The 21,098-nt window shown below is 35.9% G+C and overlaps 1 pseudogene across 1 annotated transcript in view; it reads right to left on the bottom strand.

Annotated features, from left to right (window-relative positions):
• The window catches only part of LOC147820493 (vomeronasal type-2 receptor 116-like), a 188,484-nt pseudogene that overhangs the window by 20,214 nt on the left and 147,172 nt on the right, over nucleotides 1–21,098 (bottom strand). Inside the window, exon 3 of the transcript XR_015448458.1 lies at nucleotides 3,614–3,783. The product of XR_015448458.1 is annotated as a vomeronasal type-2 receptor 116-like (transcript). The remainder of the gene's footprint in view (nucleotides 1–3,613; nucleotides 3,784–21,098) is intronic.

Genomic DNA, 21,098 nt, shown 5'->3' with positions numbered 1-21,098 from the left:
TTCATAAAGTGTACAATATCCAATCAAAGAGTAAATATATGAACAAATGTCAAAACTTTCCAACCTAAGATCACTAACATCAAGCATCGTGGGGGAAATGTATGTAATATACAAACAGAATAAAACATTTTGCCCTGGACACTTGAACTAAACCATACAATTCTATTGAAGAAGATGAAAACATTAAAGAACATATTGCATAGATGTCAATATTCACCACTGAGTTCCATCGAAGTTCACACCACTTACATTAAAAAATGAAGACGAGGGTTTTCGTGGAAAACTTAGAGGTTTTTAAACATAAGAATTATTTGACGTTAGTGAAAGTAATTCAGAATTAAATGATAAAAATATAGAGAAAAATTACTTCTAAATATATACAATATTTTAAAAATATTTAAATTCTAGAATTCAATCCAATAATATAGAATAAAAAAGAGAAATTACCTGTGAGTAAACTTTCAATTTATTTAATACACATGGAAATAGATATTCTCCTTGTATCAGATAATTGGTATTGGAAATCAATAGATCAATATTAAATTATTTTGCTGATAGTGAATGTTAGCTATTGTGAAAGATAAACTTACTTAATATACTCAATACAAAATGAAAACAATTTCTAGTCACACAAACTTGTAATTGCAGTACTGTAGGATGTTGTGGCAGAAATCTCACAAGTTTTAGCCCAGCTTTGACAACTGAACAACTTAGAGAGATGCTGTTCCAATACTATGAACCCAAACAAATTTTTAGAGGATTGAGGATTCAGCTCAATTGGAAGCCACTGAGTTCAAAACACAAAACCATAAAAAAGTACTAGAATTAACACAAATGTAGGTGTAAACTTACACAGTGGGATGATTGTATTTTCTCTACCTACAAGTTGATATCCACTTTTCATATATTATTCCAAAACTACTTAATTCAAGCAAAAATTCCTTAAAATATTTTAAATACTTTGTAAACAAATATTTGTTTTCTTAAATATGTGAAACATTTTAAGTGCTGAAAGTCTATAATATGATAGAAAAAGGGGTAAAAGGCAAATCACACAATAAAATATTGTTAAGATTACATGGAAATAAATAATCCATCTTAATAAAATTTAAATATATCAATGATTATCTGCACACATCAAGTCATGTCACATTTGGTGTAAACATGAAGAAAATAATACTCTCTTATGTGGGGACTGGAAGTATTTATTATTATTTTTCTCAAAGTTTCTTTGATCATATGCACAAAATGACTTTAATTATACATAGCTTAGAATCCAGCCATTCTTTTGAAATAATTCTCTTATTTTAATAAAAAAAGTACAGCTAGCTGCAACAAACTACCTCCCTCAAAGATCTATATATTATTCTCCCTATAAAAACATGAAATTAAAAACCAATTTGAAAATTAGGAACATCCAAATTTGGTGAAAGTAAACCTTGTTAGTTTTACAAGATATAATATTGTATAGGGATATGAACACTCATGATGATATTGAGGTTTATAGAAACATATATACTATCTTTTCTTATGTAAAATATGTTGACAGAGAGAATAATCCTACTATTTATATACATATATAATTATAATCTCCAGAACATTATAAAAACTAATGTATAACTATTGTGGTTATTGCATATATGTATATGCTTGGGCCTTATCCTTCTTTACAGTATTACAAATCTATTTTACAATATAATCTTGTAAAAATAAATATGTTTTTATCTCTACATATTTTTATTTTCCAAAGTTCTCTTCCTTTTCATTTTGATTTTAGGAAATTCTGAAGCATTTTCATGGCCACTTCAAGATTTTTAAGTCATAAGATAGCCTGGACATTAAAAGCTCCTGGAATTGAAAGGCTGTTATTTTCAGTCATAGACACAGTACACAGTGCAAGGTCAGGGAAAAGACTGACTGCCACAGTGATCAGGTGAACATGGGCAGAAGACACAAAGAGAAGGAGTAGGTGGCCTCTCTTACTCAGGAAGAGAAAAAAAATTTTTCTCTAGCACCTTTGAAGTATCCTTGAAATTGGATCACACTTGTTATCTGACCAGTTCTCCATCCCTTACTGTCCCCAGATTATGTCAATTCACACTGAGATTATTTCCTCTAGAATCCTTTCAGTTTGGTTTAGCCTGGTCCTCATGACCCTTATGTTGTCTCTGAGTAATTTGCCATCCTGAGGTCCATGCTACTCTTTGGTCATAAACTCTCAATAGCACAGGCAGTAGTCAGGATCCACCTCAACTCTTCAGTAATTCACTACAGTGGTCAATATATATACTGATGGTTCTTCCCTGATAAGATAAAAGTTTTCCTAACTTTTTTAGTAAGTCCCATTAGTAATTTTTTTACTTTAACAGATTGCAGGAGATACAGACCAGACTTCCTTGACTCATTCACCTAATGATTTTCCAGACCTCTTGCTAAGTAGAAACAATAAACACCAACCATCACAATTAAAATATTACTTTAAAGAAATTGACCAACAACATCAAACATATTTTGCAAAATTATCTGAGGAAATGCCAGCTGTAATGACACATGATTATAGTCACCGTTAATTGGGAGGCTGAAGCCAGATTTCTTGAGTGCAAAAATTTGGGTAACATTGGCAACATAATAAAACTTTGTCTCAAAAATACACAAACATCTTAAAATTACCTGAGAACAATAATATGAGTAAACATCTTATATATGATAATGAATATGCCATAGGTAAAACACTTACTGTGGTCAGAAGGTGACCTAATTCTTAACCCTGCCATCCCTACTTCCAAGCATGGACAACTAGTAAAGACAAAACTAGTGTCTCAATCATCAGACAAAAGACATAAACAAACGTCATTCTGGTGACATGTCCTTGTACACAGGAGCACAAGTCATCTAGAATGCTCTGACTCTATACAAAATGTATTTATTAATGATAACATTAGCTACAGAACTGATGTGGGGATGTCAGAAAACCTAGAAAATGCCTGTGAATAAGAATCAAATTAGATGATGGAATTTCACACAATATTACCCCATTACTCCTGGCTTGAGTTGAAGATCCAATCTTAGGCACTGAAATGAAACTAAAATATACATAGTATTGGAAAGTGTAACTGAATATCTACAGTAAGATCTGCTCTAGCAAGTGAGGCATAAATAGCTGTGGGGATATATGATATTTTATGCATAAGGAGAAATATTATCAGACCCTGGTCTTTAGGAAATGGATATTTACTTCAGTCCTATTCTATTGAGTTCAATCTAGGGCTTTGATTGAGTTTATAATAGAGATCTGTTAATGTCACACAGTGGCGAGTCAGGTATAATGAAGACTATATATAATACAGTAGGTGCAAGATAGTGTCTCCCTCATGATCTAACCTTCTAACCTTTAGGAAGAGAAGATAAAATATGAAAAAATTATCTTCCCTATTTTCAGAAAATGAAAAAGGGAACAGAATAAAAAAGAAATTATGAGCAGTTCTGAGCAAGTGAGCACAGAAAAGACAGAATAGGGATTCAGAGAATATTGATCTCACATTCATTCACAAAGCCCAGGCATTAGTGATCCTGATTATTAAAAATAAAATAAATAAATGAAAAAGACACTTACTCCATGATAATGAAGTCCTCACTGGGTTTTATATGAGACATACCAGTGAAGTAAAAAGAGTTGTACAGGTAGAAGAAACCACCGATCACCACATCTCCATCCTTGTACAAACTGGTGCTCCTGCATTGCACACAGTCATCCTCAGGCAAGTTGCACACTATGAGAGGAAGCTGCAAGAAGAATAAGAGAATACTCAAAAGGGGCATCTTTTAAGTATCTACAGATGTTTATGTCTAAAGGAAGATGGCATCTGCAATGTCAGCCAGGTGAACTGGGAACCTATATACGTGTGTATGTATGTAGGTGGGTATATACATATAAATGAATGTGCATGCCATGTGGTTTATCATTTTACAAAAGATAGAGGCTTTAATAATTCTGACTTCTTTCAGCCAACCCTCCTCCATGTCCTTGGAGATAGTTTCCACCATTTCCCCTGAAGCTGTGCCTCTGAGGTCTGGTGTCCCTATGAAAACACAAGTTGGGAAATGTTTCAAGATGAGGTTGTGTACCTCCAGGCACCATTATACCACTCTCGTGACTTCTACCAAGTTCCCAGGAGCCTCTTACTCCTGTGTGGGTTTTGTCCCAAGCCTCTACCAACAAGTCATTTGCCTGGATGCCATTTGGGGTGATGCAAATGGATTGCACCAGAAGATTGACTGTGAGGTGCTATTGAAATGACCTCAAGAGACTCACATTCAGTTATGAAGATTGATGCACTATGCCCCCAAGGCTCAAGAAAAGAAGTTGCAGCCTCACTCATCTAGGAGTACAGCCACAGAACCTTCCTTGTATTGCCCATTCTTGTCTGAGTCATGAGTGCAATAAAAAAAAATACTCCCCGTTACATATTTCTGCATCCCCTCAACAACCAGTCATTACACCATATCTAGAAATTTCCAGTTAGTTGCTCAAGGTTAATAAAGAAATATGCTGCATTTCTGAAGTCTAAACTTTGACCTTCTATTTTTTAGTACTTTCCACATGCTAATTTCATGCCTTAATATATTGTCCTAATTCGTTTCTACAACACCAAGCTGGGGCTACATTACTCATACTTTTCTGACAACAGGTGAATTTGTTCACCATAAAGCAAAGCAATGAAATTGGAAAGTACTTCTGCATTTTTCACCACCAAATTTATTGAGTATGAGAGTCATATGTGCAGACCTTTACAACACCAGAGTTCCAGGGAGTTTACAAAGCAGGGGAAGTTTTTATTTATGGTTCTATATGTTTGAGTTGATGGAATTTTGCATTTCTCAAATTTTAAGTAATATCCAACATACGTTGTGAGTCTTAATGTAAACTTGGACTTTATTCTATTGTTAGACCAATGTTTCCCTATAAACTGTGATATGCATCAATAGCTGAAATGGTAAAGCAAAAAGGAAATATATTTTCATATTATTGTAATCTTAAAACATTAAAACCTAAAGTCACTAAACTTCAAGAAAAAAGTATCTTTCCCAATTGGATAAATGCTATCCCATGTCACAATTGAGGATTTGAAACTACTTAGTCCAAATAAAGATGCACTATAAATGCAGTCTCAATATAAAATATACAAGTCTCAAATCTTTTGTATAAAAATGAAAGCATAACATCACTAATAATTTTAATATTAAATACATATTAATATATTTCTGCATTGAATCTTTTAGTTATAGTATAATATAAAATTAAGATTTTAAAATTAAGCGCTTACATGAATATTCTCTTGGGCACTGCAGATATACCCACTGCACACAATCACATACAAACACAATACACAAATAGCATGTCTGAGACCACTACAAAAATCAGTGACCTAACATACTGAAATGACCTTCTCTTATTTGAGGCCAGATCATTGTTGTAAATTCACCTGTGTCTCCTTAAAGTTATGATAAACCTAATATCTGTGAATATGACCTTATCTGAATAGAGGGACTTCACAGATGCAATAAAGTTAAGACAAACACCATTACAACATAAATGGTGTTTTGTAAGCATAGAAAAATACTACATGGTGATGGTATTAAAGACTGGAGAGGATCCCACTACACACCATGGATTGGAAATGATCACTGCCACAAAATTTTTATGAATGCATGTTTGCAGTACATGCAGCTTACAATCATTTTGGGGAGTGGATAGATGTAAATAGTACAGCTTGATTCTTTTTTAAACCATTCCCTTCCCACCCATTTCCATCCATCCTCTCTAAATTGTCTTTCCCCATTTTCATTTTTGTTGATATTATTAATATAAGATTAATATAAGATTTACCTTCATTTAGCCTTTCTAATTTTAACTTTATTATTAAAAAGTCAGGGCTGGGGATTTAGCTCAGTGGCCCCACACCTGCTTCACAAGTGCAAGGTCCTGAGGTTCTGAGTTTAATACTGAGAAGAAGAAGAGGAGGACAAGGAGGAGGAGGAGGAGGAGGAAGAAGAAATAAAATAAAAAGTAAGTCTTCCATTGCTCACTCCACTGGATCCAATGTTACATGTTCTGGAGTATAAAGATACACATAAATAATGAGTAGTAGTGGTCTCATAAAAGATAAGAAGACACTGAAATTGCTTCCTTAATATTCCTGAATCAAATGAATGTTTGTTTATCAGGGACTGGAAGTATTTTAATGTAGCACAGTTTGAACCACTTAAAAGGAAATTATTTTACCACTTCTAAGAAGGTTTTAAGAGGAAGTATGCACTGTCATACTGGTATATAGCCCCTACCAGAAAGGCTGGGGCAGGAGGAGTTCTTCAACCAAGGATTTAGATGTTGGCCTCAGAAAAATAATGTTTCTGTCTTCAAAAATAGGAAAATATGTATTCAGAAGGCTACTTCTTAGCATTCAAATTTTATGTAATATATGAAAAAATCTTGTTTTGTTAGAGAAAATCTTTCTTTTTTCCTTAAATTCTTTTATTGGTACATTTCAGGTATACAATACACTCACATTTCCCATTGGGAACTTGTACCTTGACATGATATAGCTTGGTTCTTATTTTTCCTGCATTCCCTGCCCTCCCTTCCCCCCCTGCACACTTCCCTATTTATAAGACTTTGTTTTCTTTTTTTTCCATTTCTCATAATTTTCCCATTTCCATCCATTCTCTCTAAATTGTCTTTCCCCATTTTCATTTTGTTGATATTATTAATATAAGATTAATATAAGATTAACCTTCATTTAGCCTTTCTAATTTTAACTTTATTATTAGTCTGGGTCTCTTCTTGCTCCAAATGAATTTGTGGATTGTTTTCTCATGGTCCGTGAAGTATGATGGTGGAATTTCAATTTGGATTGCATTGAATCTATATAGCACTTTTGGAAGTATGGCCATTTTCACTACATTGACCCTTCCTAACCAGGAGCAGGGGATTTCTGTCCATTTTCTGATATGATCTTCAATCTCTCTTTTGAGAGTGCTATAGTTTTCAGAGAAGAGGTCTTTGATTACTTTCATTAGGTTGATTCCTAGGTATTTCAGTTTTTTGGATGCTATTGTGAAAGCAATTATTTGCCCTATTTCTCTTTCACTGGATCTGTCATTCATGTAGATGAAGGCTATTGATTTTTGTGTGTTGACCTTGTATCCAGGTACTTTACTGAATTTGGTTATTAAGTCTAGAAGACTTTTGGTGGAGTTCTTGGGGTCTTCTATATACAGTAACATGTCATCTGCAAATAATGACAATGTGACTTCTTCATTTCCTATCTTTATTCCTTTTATTTCTTTCTCTTGTCTCATTGCAATGGCTACTGTTTTGAAAATTATACTGAACAAGAGTGGCGTTAGTGGACATCCATGTCTTTTTCCTGATTTTGGTGTAAAGGATTTCAGTTTTTGACCATTTAGTATGATATTGGCTGTTGGTTTTTAATAGATGGCTTTTATCAGTTTGAGGTAGAGACCATCTATTCCAATTTTTTGTAGGGTTTTTATCGTAAATGCATGTTGGATATTGTCAAATGCTTTTTATGCATCTATGGAGATAATCATATGGTTTTTGTCCTTGGTTCTATTGATATAGTGTATTACATTGATTGATTTGCATATGTTCAACCATCCCAGCATCCCTGGGACGAATCCTACTTTATCCGGGTGTATGATCTTCTTGATGATCTTCTGCATTCTATTTGCCAGTATCTTATTAAGGAATTTTGCATCTATGTTCATTAGTGAGATTGGCCTATAGTTCTCCTTTTCGGTTGTGTCTTCTCTGCTTTGGGGATCAAGGTGATGCTTACTTCCAGGAACGAATTTGGGAGAATTGCTTCCCTTTCAATTACATTGAAGAGTTTAAATAGTAGTGGCAGTAGTTCCTCTTTAAATGTCTTGCAGAATTCAGCAGTGAAGCCACCAGGGCCCAGGATTTTCTTAGTTGATAAGTTTTTTATAATGTTTTCAATTTCATTGGTTGATATTGGGTTGTTTAGAATTTTTAGGTCTTCTTTGTTCAACTTTGGAAATTCATATTTATCTAGGAATCTGTCCATTTCTTCTATGTTTTTCATCTTATTGCCAAATAGGTTCTGAAAATAGGTATTGATGATCCTCTGGATTTCCGCTAAGTCTGTTGTGATTTCACCCTTTTCATTCCTAATTGAATAGATTTGGGCCTTTTCTTTCCTTTTTCGGATTAGGTTCTGTAAGGATTTGTCAATTTTGTTGATTCTTTCAAAAAACCAACTCTTGGCTTCATTGATTTTTTGTATCATTCTCTTAGTCTCCATTGCATTGATTTCTCCTCTGATCTTTATAATTTCCTCCCTTGTATGAGTTTTGGGGTTGTCCTGCTCTTGTTTTTCTAGAAGCTTGAGGTTCAGCATCAGGTTGTTTAATTGGGCTCATTTTGTTTTCCTAATATGTGTATTCACTGCTATGAATTTCCCTAGTAAGCCTGCTTTCATTGTGTCTCATAGATTCCGATATGTTGTATTGTCATTGTCATTTAATTGAAGGAACTGTCTGATTTGTTCCATAATTTCCTCTGTGACCCATTGGTTATTGTTTTGTTGTTCAATTTCCATGTGTTTATGAAATTTTGCCAATTTCTCTTGATATGTATTATCCCACTATGGTCTGATAATATACAGGGAATAGCTTCAATTCCTTTGCACTTACTTAAACATGTTCTATGCATGAGTATGTGGTCTCTTTTGGAGAATGACCCATGTGCAGCTGAGAAGAATATGTATTCAGATTTTCTGGGGTGGAACACTCTGTAAACATCTGTTAAGTTCATTTTTTTCAAGAGTTTGTTTGAGTTCTAGTATTTCATTACTTATTTTTTGTCTAGTTGATCTATTTGTGATAGTGGGTTATTGAGGTTCGTCACTACAATTTTTTCAGTGTATGTATGACTTTTCATGTCCGTTTATATTTGTTTTATATAGTTGGCCACACTAGAGTTTGGTGCATAGATATTTATGATTGTCATCTCTTCCTGTTGGATTGTGCCCTTTACAAGGATATAATGTCCTTCTTTGTCTCTTTTAATCAGTGTTGGTTTGAAACCTATTTGATCTGCAAAGAGGATAGCTACTCCTGCTTTTTTTTCAGGTTCCTGTAGCATGGAGCACTGCTTTCCAACCTTTAAGTTTCAGTCTTTGAGTTTCCTTTTGAATTAAGTGTGTTTCTTGTATGCTGCATATTGTTGGATTTTGCTTCTTGATCCATTCTGCCAGTCTATTTCTTTTGATTGGTGAATTGAGACCATTAACGTTGATGGTTATAACTGAAAGGTATTGTCTTATCATTGTCATGACTTTTTTTTTGTTAGTTTCTCCCCCTTTTATATTTAATTTCTTTTCGCACCTGATGGGTTCATTCTGCTTTGCTTTCTGGAGTTGTGATCCTCATTGTCTGTTACTAGGTATTGTCTAAAATTTTTTGGAGTGCTGGTTTGGTATTCATGAAGTTCTTAAGGTGCTCTTTGTCATGAAAGTATCTTATTTCTCCATCCATTTTGAAAGATAGTTTTGCAGGATACAACAATCTGGGTTGGACACTTTTAGGGCTTGGAATACATCACTCCAAGGTCTTCCTGCCTTGATGGTTTGTGTTGAGAAGTCTGCTGTGAGGGCTTTCCTTTGTATGTGATTTGTTTCTTTTCTCTAACTGCTTGTAGAACTTTGTTCTTCTGTCGAGTTTCTGGAATCTTAACAATTATATGCCTATATGCAGATTTTTTTGATCAAGGGTATTTGGAGTCCTAGATGCCTCATTTATCTGTATGTCAATTTCTTTTCCCCGGCTTGGGAAGTTTTCTGTCATTACTTCTGTGAAGAGGTTTTTTTTATGTCATCTGCACTCTCTCCTGTTTCTTCTTTGACTCCAGTCTTATGTTATTCTTCTTTGCATAGTCTATCAGCTGCTGGATTGATTTCTTGTGTTCCTTTACAATTTTGAAGCAATTTTTCTTTTCCTGGTCACTAACTGCAATCTTATCTTCTGTATCTGAAATTCTGTCCTCACTTTGGTTCATTCCACTGTGTAGACTTTCAATGGAGTTTTTCATCTCCTGAAAATCTATTTGCACCTGTTTTGTGGATTCCATTTGTTTCCTAAGTTGGGATTCCATCATGTTCCTCAGCTAGCTGGAGCAATCTTTATAAATCTGAGTCATATCATGTCCTTTTCTGCTTGAAGCTCTGCAATGATGCCTCATTGTACTCAGAAAAATGGAAGTCTTCCATGACCCTCTTTACTTCTCCCCAACTACTCACCCCCTCATCTTACCTCTAGTACTCTCCCCTTTCCTCTTTTCACCCAAGTCACAAGGACCACTTTGCTGTTTCATAAATGTTCATGGGCACATTGTTGTGCTGGGGACATTTTACTGGCTGTTCTCATTGCCTGGGACCTCCCACCTAGAAATTTAATGGCATGAAGTCCTTCAATCCAAGTCCTTGCTTGAATTTTACTTTCTATTTAAAAGGGCAGCCACTGTTACTGACAGAAATCCTGATTCCCATTCTCTAATTTTTTCTGCTCCTTTTTTTCCTCATGTTTTCTTCATAACCCTTCTAAAACACTAATTTACCTACTCGCTCCATCTATCCTTTGTCTGTCTCCCTGTGATGGAATGTAAACTCTATGAAAATAGAGATGTTTTCATTTTGGTCATTGATGTATCTGATGTGTCCAAACTTGTGTCTGCCACAGAGTAGATGCTCACCAAGCACTTGTGAAATGAAGATGTAACTCATTCAAATCAGTGTTAGCTTCTTTATACTTCATATCTTCTTACAAAGAAGGATAAACAAGACCAGCTTCTGTCCTAAGAACCCATGACATTTTCTATAGTTTGGGCTTCTGAATTATTTCTGTTTGAACCAGATAGGGATGTCATGCACAGACACAGAAGAAATTCTATCCATCTCAAGCAGAGCTCCAGGACCCAGGCTGTCAGAATTATTTGGGCAGACAGTAACAGAACATCTGAATAAGAAAGGAAAAATAAGTGGGGTATGGTGAGGAAGAAGAAATGTAATTTCTTTCAGAATGTAAAAGCCCGGAGTTACCTTGATTTTGGGTCTACCTTGATCTAGACACATACACAGTGTCAGCAAGCATCTAAGCATGGTGGCACGTGCCTGTAATTTCAGCACTCAGGAGGCTGAGTTAGGAGGATTGCTGTGGGAAACTGTAGAATTCAGCTATCTAGTTGTAAGAATTGATCACAAGAATTTGTTAACTGAGAAAATTAAGTCATTTCTGGGAAATTCCGCAAGTCTGTTTGTTAAAACAATGCCAGAAAACTTTTATGTTGTAAAAGTGTCACGGGAGAAAAACAGGTTTTCCTAGTTTTCTTATTTACTATTACCTGGGATCAGAGGATGACAACCTAATGACTCTATGGGTGGTGAGAGAGATATGACTCACTATACACATCTGTAATGTTTGTGGTGGGCCAGTGGACTTGATCTTGGCTGAGGTCGCCCTGCTGTCTTGGTACCATCTGATAAGAAGAGGGATATGGTGTGCTCTTTGATGTACGGGATTGGTAAATGGAAAAGGGGGACTTGTGAATTTGCCTGTAGCTTTTATGAGTCACTTAAAGTCATTTGTCACCAGAGGTTAAAATCAGAAAGACGATAGCCAGAATAACTAAGCTGCTTTCCTACATATATAAAAGCCTTGCTTCTTTCCTTTGTGATTGTTGAATAGTGCCAGAGTAATTAAACTGCTGTTTGTCCCCCAGGCTGTCTCCTTTTCTTTCTTAAAAGTCGGTGCTTTCTGGGGTCTCAGGTCTCCCTCTAGAGAGACCACCAACAGCTTGCCATGAGTTTGGAGCCAGCCTGGGCTATGTAATATGTTCAAGGCCAGATTGAACTACAAAGAAAGACTCTGTCTCAAAAAAAAGTCAAATTTTTCTACATCAGTGGACTCCCATTTTTTTTCTGATTTGGCATCATTTCCAAGCAGGCTTTCCCCAGATATGGCCTCCAGCATTTCTAGGCTTATATTTTCTCATATTGGCTATCCTGTCAGAAAAAGTGTCTTTGACAATCATCCCAAGATAAGTTCCATGCCTGTTTCTCCTTGGCCTGACTGTGTTTTCTCCATAAACAAATTACCATGGCCAGAAAATGAGCATCTCTTGTCTATTCCCAGGTCTTCCTATGTCCATTTCTGTACCGCAAAATAGGGTAAATCCCTATTTTGTCTGACTATGGAGAGGATTATTCCTCAAAGTAAAACCTGGGGAGAAAAGGTGAAATGGATATTGAGCAGGCTTCAAAAACATGTGAGTGTTTCCCAAAGCTTTATAAGCAAGAATCTTACTGCTTATATAACAATTATTTTTTAATATGTAAAGAATAAAGGCCAAAAAATTATTTCTCTTAATTCAAAAAATTCCTACTTTTGCAAGGGTGACTTATTTTCATTTATTGCCATAGTTGAAGACAAATTTTTTTTTCAAATAATCTTAACATTGGTGAGTCCTTTATTCCCTTCCTTGTTAGCAGACATTTAATATTTCCTAGATTCAGGTCCAAATATTAGGTAAATACTGAGTCGAAGTCTTTCTTAACCTTTTTCATCCTTCTTCTTAGGAGCCCCATCAAATTAAATCATCTTGGACACTCTTTTTCCAAGTCTTTCACCCAGCCCAGCCAGGATCACCATGGCTGTCATTATCTGAATCAGTTCTCCCACCAGAAACCTCACCCCTTTCTGGTGGCAATTGTGGTCATAAAAAGTCAATGAAATGTTTTGGAAGAACTGAGAACTTCAGATCTGGACTCATAAATCTAGAACTATCTCAGAAGTTTCCATCTGTATTAAAAAAACATACCAGTGATATATGTGCATTCATGTTTACAGTGGCACAGTTTGTAATAGCTAAAACTTGGAAACACCCCAAACTCCCATCAACTGGAGACTGCATAAAGATGTGGGTTTATTTTTATAAAATGAAGTACTACTCAGCCATAAAGAATGAGAAACTAGAGATATTTATAGCTAAATGGATGCACATTGAAGCAATCCTCTTAAGTGAAATAAATAGGACACACATGTGTAAATACCAAATAGTTTCTCCGGTGTGAGAAACTGAAAGTGTAAATAACAATCAAAATGTATAATAGATAATGTGAAACAGGAAGAAAATGTCTAAAGGGGAAGAGGAAGTGGGAGGGGTAGGGGAAAGGAAAGAAGGGAAAGAAAAAATATGAGAAAAGGAAAAATGGAAACAAAGTCTTTATAAATAGGGAGGGGTGGAAGTGTTGAAGAGAGGACAGGAGAATGGGGAAAAAATAAGAACCAAGATATATCATGTAAAGGTACAAATTCCCAATGATGAATGTCATCATACTGTATACCTGAAATGTAGCAATAAACTTAATGAAAAAAAGAATATACAAAACAAAACAAAAAAGAAGTCTCCATCTATGACGACTCCCAATTCTGAGTCTTGCTACCCAGAAATATGTCTGAAACCAAACAAGAAAATCCATAAGTACCAGCTTAGGGTTTTTTGGTTACACTTACACAAAAATGTTATATTTAGAATAGGGCAAGGAATCCCAAAGCTAGAAGTCAAGGCAGTGATCATCTACTCCAGTCCTATATTTTCTTAAGCAGGAAAAAGAGGCTAGTAGGCAATTGACAGCAGTACAGATGGCATTCCCTATTGCTGCTAAGAAATCCCACTTAGTGGTGATTGAGAACAACAGCAGGAATAGAAGGGAAAGTTAAATGAGAAATCATCTCTCCCAAACAGGTTTCCACCCTTTGTTACTCTCTAATTTTATTTTACTCTTTTATGTATTCATTTATTCCCCTAGCAAATTTGTTTGATGCCTATCACATGCCAGGGACAAAGCAGGTCTCATATGAAAAAGATTCTGTCCTTCCCCTCAGGGGAGATAGACAGGTAGGTACTGGACTGTGCCCAGAAAGTGCAGCAATAGAAACACTGACATTGACAGAAGAGACTGAGGAGGAAGAGGGTGGGAGCAGGGCTCCTAATCCAATTCAGTGGCAGCAGGAGAACAGGTGGAAGTGGGGTCTCATAGAAGTCTCCATGGATGACACAAAAGTGAGTCCTAATCAACAAGTTGGGAAAGAGGGACAGCACAAGAGTAAAAAACCTCCCCTAACAAAAGAACTGCAAAATCGAGGCAACCAAGATGTAGCTTGGTGTGCAGAAATGCTGACTAGAGAACTTAAGAGAAACCAGATCATGTAGAATCTTTTTAGGACAAATTCAGGAATGTGGCGATGCCAAGTAAAGAACTATCAACACATTCTTTGCAGGGTATTGTGTGATCTACTTTTCATTTTTGATAGGTCAGTCCGGCAGCTGTAGGTTTTAAGAGAACAAAGTAAGTCAAGGAGAAACATGGGGAAAGACTGAACCAACAAAATTACTGCAAGGGGAAATAGGGAGAAATGTATTTGGAAATATTTAGGAAGTAAAGTCAGAAACTGATTGGATATGGACATTGAAAAAAGGGTAAAACAGAGACCAGAGTCTGTTTACCAGTTGGTGAATGTGAAAAGCAGAAGTCTGGCTGGAGCCACTGCCATGGAGAATAAGGACAGCAGCAGCTGAGGCACTCCTTCAGTGGCATAGATGCAGGTGCTTCCTGTGGCCTACATGGGTGCAATCCAAGGCAGGTATGTTCATGCCATCTCTGTGGGACCCATCTAAAAGGCCACCCAGGCTGAATACCTTGATTCAATTATTATACATTGTATACATACATCAAACCACCACAGTGGACCCCATAACACACATTATTTTAAAATAACACACAGTTATTTTATGTCCAAAAAAAGGGGAATCTTAGGAGTTAGCAACTGACTGTGGGATACACTGCCCAAAGCAAGAGCTGAGTGGGCTGCACTGAGAGATCAGCAGTAGAATATGTCACACACATCACTCTGGAAATCCCCACGGAAGGAATTCCAAAGAACATGCAAACATCCCACGACAGAATCAGCAGTGTTAACCAAAATAGAGAATAACAGCACTCATGGGGAAAAAACCCCCACAACTGTTGCTTCTCTGCATCTCACTGACAAAGGTGGAGAAAGACATTCTTAGGACACTGTAGTTCCCCTGAATGCAAGACTGATGTTTTGATATTAGACTGGGCTGAATCTTTTTAACACCAGAAAATGAGTTGTAATTACCTAAAGAAGGACTTTTAACATAGTTGTACATGATCAGAATATAATGTGCCCAAGATTTTAACATTGAGAAGGTAGCAGGAAAGTATCATGGTTGAAAATAATGCTTAGAAAAAAATAAAGCCAATTTCTATTGTCTTGCTCCTCAAGCTTGTTCCATCAAATTCATTCCATCTTCTAAAACAGTTACAATAACATCTTGGTGCTCCATATTCATATGAGGTAAAACTATTCTTTTTTCCCCCCCATTAACTTTATTGGAACATTTTAGGTATACAATACAGTTAGATTTATCATTGGGATCTTGTACCATTACATGTGTATCTTGGTTATTATTTTATTTCCTCTTCCCTTGTCCTCCCTTTGCCCTCTCCGCCCTTCCCTATTTGCAAAGACCTTGTTTCCATTTTTTTTCCTCTTCTCATATTTTTTCCTTTCCCTTTTTTCCCTTCCCCTACCCCTCTCAATTTCCTTGCTCTTTTAGACCTTTGCTTCCTGTTACACAATATCAGTTATACATTTTTTAAATTACAATATTAAGGTCTAGGAGACATTACCACAGATTTTACAGAATTTAAAAGGATATAGAAAGCATATTACAAAAATCTTTTTTGAAATAAATTTGGCAACTTCTAAGAAGTAACTTAGAAAACAAATTAATGAAACTAACTCTGAAGGAAATATAAAATTTGAATAGCACTTATTAAAGAAAGTATATTCCTAGCTTGAAAACCTACCTATATGATAACAGCAGGCTCATAAACATTTTAACTGATAAATTATATCAAACAATTAAAGCAGAAAAAAGAAGGAACACTTCTCCCCTCATTTTAGGAACTCAACATTGTGCTAATCCTAAAACTGGATAAAGATAATAGAAGAAAAATGTATGAACATAGATAGAAGTTTGTTTAACAAAACAAACTCTTAGAAGTCAGATCTGGCAGTATGTAGAAAGTGGTTTTGTTATAGAGATGGCAGTGTTGGCTCAGCATTGGAAGATCCACCCCCAAAAGTCATCATTTTAACAGAGGAAAGGAGAAAGCCATATGATCCTGTCAGTAGTTGGAGAAAGAGTATTGGACTAAATTCTACAGCTCTTCATGGTAAAAGCTGTCAGAAGACTAGGAGTAGAACAGAACCTTCTCAACAGATCAAAGACATGTACTCCATACTTCCAACAAAAACTCCTTCTATGAATGGAGACGATATAATGCTTTCTCTCTAAAGTGGAGAACAAGGGCATATATGCCTACTCTTCATCTGTCTATTAGACTTTGAAACATAGGTCTAATCCAAAATAGTCTGGCAACAAAATGACACAACTAGGATAGGATTGCCACGGCAGAAGCAAAATCTTTATATGTAGATGAAATGACCATCTACAGAGAAAATACTAAATCTCTAGAATCCCCTAGAACTTGTACTTGAATTTAGCAGTATTAGAAAACACAAGGTATATATAAAAATTCAGGTCTGTGTATACTTGCTACAAATGAAGAACTGGATATTGAAATTTTAAAGTTATGTAGAACAAAGGAACCAGAAAAGCCAAAAACAAAAACAAAACAGTGTTGGAAGACATTTAGCACCCAATTTTAAGACTTCTTCTAAAGCTACAGTAATCAAGGCAGTGTTGGTTTAAGGAAAGACATATAGATCATTGGAATAAAACAAAGGATCTAGAAATAGAACCACACATATATGGTCCACTGAGTTTTGAAAGATTATTTAATATTAGCATTTTATAGAATATAAACTCGATTCAAGAGCTGAGGAACAGATAGTGTCTTCAGCAAACGGCACTAGAACACCTGGTATTCGTATATAAAAAATTAATCTCAACCCTTTATTTCCATACATGCAAACAACTTGAAGGGATCTATGAACCTAAATAAGAAAGCCTAAAAGTATAAAACTTTAAGAAGAAATTATAAGGGAAAATATTTATGAATTCAGGGTAGGCAAGAACTACCTAGGATACAAAAAAAAATGATGTATAAAAGAAAAAAAATTGATGAGATTCCATCAAAATTTAGAACTTTAAATGACATCACTAAAATGAAAATTAGTTCTTAAACAGACCATATTTACAATGCATATAACCTATGAGCAGAATATATAAAGAATTCTTAGAGCTCATTAATAGACAACCCAATTAAAATGTAGACATAAGAAGATGATAAATATCCAGTATAGCAAAGGAATGGTGAGCAATTCTAGAATCAGTACAATAATAAGATTGAAGTATACACTCATTTGGGAGATGAAGTCAAAAGTTTTAAAAGCCCTGTCATGACTTTTTCTTTTTGTTGGATTCTCCCTCTTTGCATTTAATTTGTCACACCCAGTGGATTCATTCTGCTGGGTTTCCTGGGGTTGTGATACTCATTGTCTTTACCTAGGGTATTGTCTAAAATTTTTTGGAGTGCCGGTTTGGTATTCATGAAGATCCTGAGGGGCTCTTTATCATGAAAGCATCTTATTTCTCCATCAATTTTGAAAGATACTTTTTCAGGGTACATCAATCTGGGTTGGAGGCTGTTTTCCTTTAGGGCTTGAAATACATCACTCCAAGCTCTTCTTGCCTTGAGGGTTTGCATTGAGAAGTCTGCTGTGATTCTGATGGGCTTTCCTTTGTATGTGATTTGTTTCTTTTCTCTCACTGCTTGTAGAATTTTGTTCTTCTGTTGGATTTCTGGAATCCTAACTATTATATGCCTATGTGTAGATTTTTTTTTTTATTAAGGCTAGCTGGAGTCCTATATGCCTCACTTATGTGTATGTCAAGTTCTTTTCCCCTCCTTGGGAAGTTTTCTGCCATCACTTCTGTGAACAGTTTTTTGATGTCATCTGCACTCTCTCCTCTTTCTTCATTGACTCTAATCAGTCTTATGTTATTCTTCTTTGCATCATCTAGCAGCTGCTGGATTGATTTCTCATGTTCCCTACAATTTTAAAGCAATTTTTCTTTTCCTCCTCACTAATTGCAATCTTATCTTCTGTATCTGAAATTCTATCCTCACATTGGTTCATTCTGCTGTGTAGACTTTCAATGGAGTTTTTAATCTCTTGGAAATCTGTATCTGTTTTATGGATTCCATTTGTTTCCTATGTTGGGATTCCATCATGTTCCTCAGATCCTCTATTTTTTTATCTGTGTCCTCTCTAGATTTATTAATCATGTCTTGCACCATGAGCAAAATCTTTGCTGTTATCTGAGTAATTATTTCTGATTTCATTTTCCCTGATCCTCTTTTGTTGCCAGTTCATAGAGTCCCAGTGGTTGAGTACCAGAGTGTTCCATCTCATTTCCCTTTGGGGTTGCTGTAGGTGATCTGGAAGTCTGCTTTTGAGGCTTCTCATTTATGTGTCTTCTCATTTCCATGGGGGGGTGCTTCTGGTGCCCACGTGGCTCACCTTCTCTGCCCTAGAAGCTTGGGATGGCAGCAGGGGAGCTTCCTTCTGGGTGCTGGGACTGGCTGAACTTCACTGCCCTAGGAGCCTGGGATGGAGGTGGGGAGCTTCCTTCTGGGTGCTGGGACCGGTGGAGCTTCTCTGACCTGGGAGCTTGGGATGGAGGCCAAAACTATTCTTTTTTGAGACATGGTCTCACTATGTAGTTCAATCTGGCCTCCAACTTGAGATCCTCTCGCTTCCTCCTTGAGTGTTAGGATCACAGGCATGTATCACCATATCTGGCTTTCTTAGTGGAGGAAAAATACACACACACACACACACACACACACACACATTACACAGTCATATTGATCATGACAATTTATTTTGGTTAGCCCTGTCAAATCTAATTGGATCATCAACATTTTTACCTCTTAAACAAATGATGGAGAATTTCTCAGAGTAGAAGTGTCATTTTTGCTTTCTGGCTTGCTTGTGCTTGCATTTAGCATAATCTTCATAACAGTCTGCTTAATACACTTGTTCATTTTGTAAGGGTTAGTTTAGCTAAAATTAGGTGTAATAATACATAAATGCAATTAAGATGGTATGAATAAACTACAACATATCAATCACTATGCTCTCAAAGCACATGACTGAGGTGCAAAGCCAGACCCACCCCTATGTACACTCTTTCCTTGAGACACACCAAGACCATGTGCAGCCTGTCAGTATCTGACATGCACTAAAGGCACCAGTGTTAATGTGTGAATTAACTTTAGATGAAAACAAATGGGAGCTCTAACATTTTCTGCTCACTTCCCAATGGGTCATCTCTCATACAGCTGCAAGTATGCCTGGTATCTGGAGACCACTAATGAGATCCACCTTCTGGTCTGCACACCCATTATGGAATTTGTCAGGCAGCCAGGGGCTTGACCTTCTCTCCTTTCTGCCCCTTTAAGGTTGTAGTGCCTAAGGAAATCCCAGGATATTCAGGAGCCAGGCTTCATGGCAGCTTTTCCTTTTTTTAACTCTGAAACACAAAATTCCCATTCCTTTCCTTGGCTGGGGAAAATGAAAAGCAGGGAGAAGGATTTGTCTGTCACTGGCCTGTGAGCCATTCTTTCAAAGGGCCATAGGTGTTCATCACTGAAGGGGAGACCAGAGAGCAAAAGTGACCTCTGAGCCTTGTACAGCATGTAAAAGCAATAGTCCTTGGGAGCACCAGTAAAGTATCCAGTCTACAGAAGGATTGCTTATTTATTTATTACTCTTACTGAGCAAGCAGCAAGAATTCTGGTGAGGCTGTGATCTATAGGAGGGCATTCAATGGCAGCAAAGTCCTTCTCTTAAACTTTCCTTACAAGTTTTTGGACTCATATTTATGGTCTTCTTGACCTCATATTCCCTGTTTCATACAGATATTTCTGTCTACTAATTTCCTGAGGTTATCATTGATAATTGTGCCCACCCTAAAACACCACCACTGTTGTGTACTTTTCTATGATCTTTATGCTGGGACTCTGAGTGATATTTTATATATCCCAGCTGGCCTTCAAAGTCTTCCTCCTCTTATTGCCCTATTCTTGAGGATATTATTGTAACTCTCATAAAGATATATATTGGATGTTTTCCCATTAAGAAAGTATATTTTTCATTCTGGATCCAGATATGTATATATCTGTCAGTCTTAATCTTTCCATAGGTATGCAGTATTTTGGGTTATATTATATATACTTCATATTTGTTGTTGTTTCATACATATATCTCTTTCATAGTTTTTTGTAGACACATGTTAACAAAAATAATTAATGGAAGAATAAAAAGAAACAATAAATAACAAATCTAGAGATAACAGATTAGTGGGGTTTTTTACTCTACAGCAAAAGAAAAGGAAAGGGTTTTTTGGTATTTTTATGAATTAAAAAGAGGTAAAAATAATAAGGATAATGTGTAATTTTGGCAAATTCCATCATATTATCACATGCAAATGTAGTTTGAATTCTAATCTACTTTTTCTTTAACTCTATTTGGGTAACAAATGCTATTTCCAGTTCAGTGCTAGAAGAAAAATAGATATGAAATGAAACAATATGAGTATTTGTATATATATATATGTATATTCTATTTTGCTGTAGAAACAAATCTGATAGTCTATCCCATCATTGGTACTACCTCATCCCATGCTCACCTGTGTCTCTCTTAATGCTGAAATAATAGTCACCCATTGTATTCAAATCAGAAGTTTCATATGATACTCAAAGCACTCATGTTAGTAGAATTTACTAGATACCTATAATATCGTGTTTGTTATATTGATTAGTAAACATATTCTCTCTAGGCATCTGGTGAACTGTTGTCATCTCTTATGCAGCAACAAAACCATGGATTATTTTTAAATTTGAAAACTTATTTTTTTAATATGAACTAAAAAAGTG

Source organism: Heterocephalus glaber, unplaced genomic scaffold, assembly GCF_053883595.1.
Source record: "Heterocephalus glaber isolate CG9 unplaced genomic scaffold, H.glaber_assembly_v1.0 deba00001868, whole genome shotgun sequence".
NCBI classification, from domain to species: Eukaryota; Metazoa; Chordata; class Mammalia; order Rodentia; family Bathyergidae; genus Heterocephalus; species Heterocephalus glaber.
Note: the sequence above shows the minus strand (reverse complement) of the source record. Positions and strands in the feature narration are given on the sequence as shown.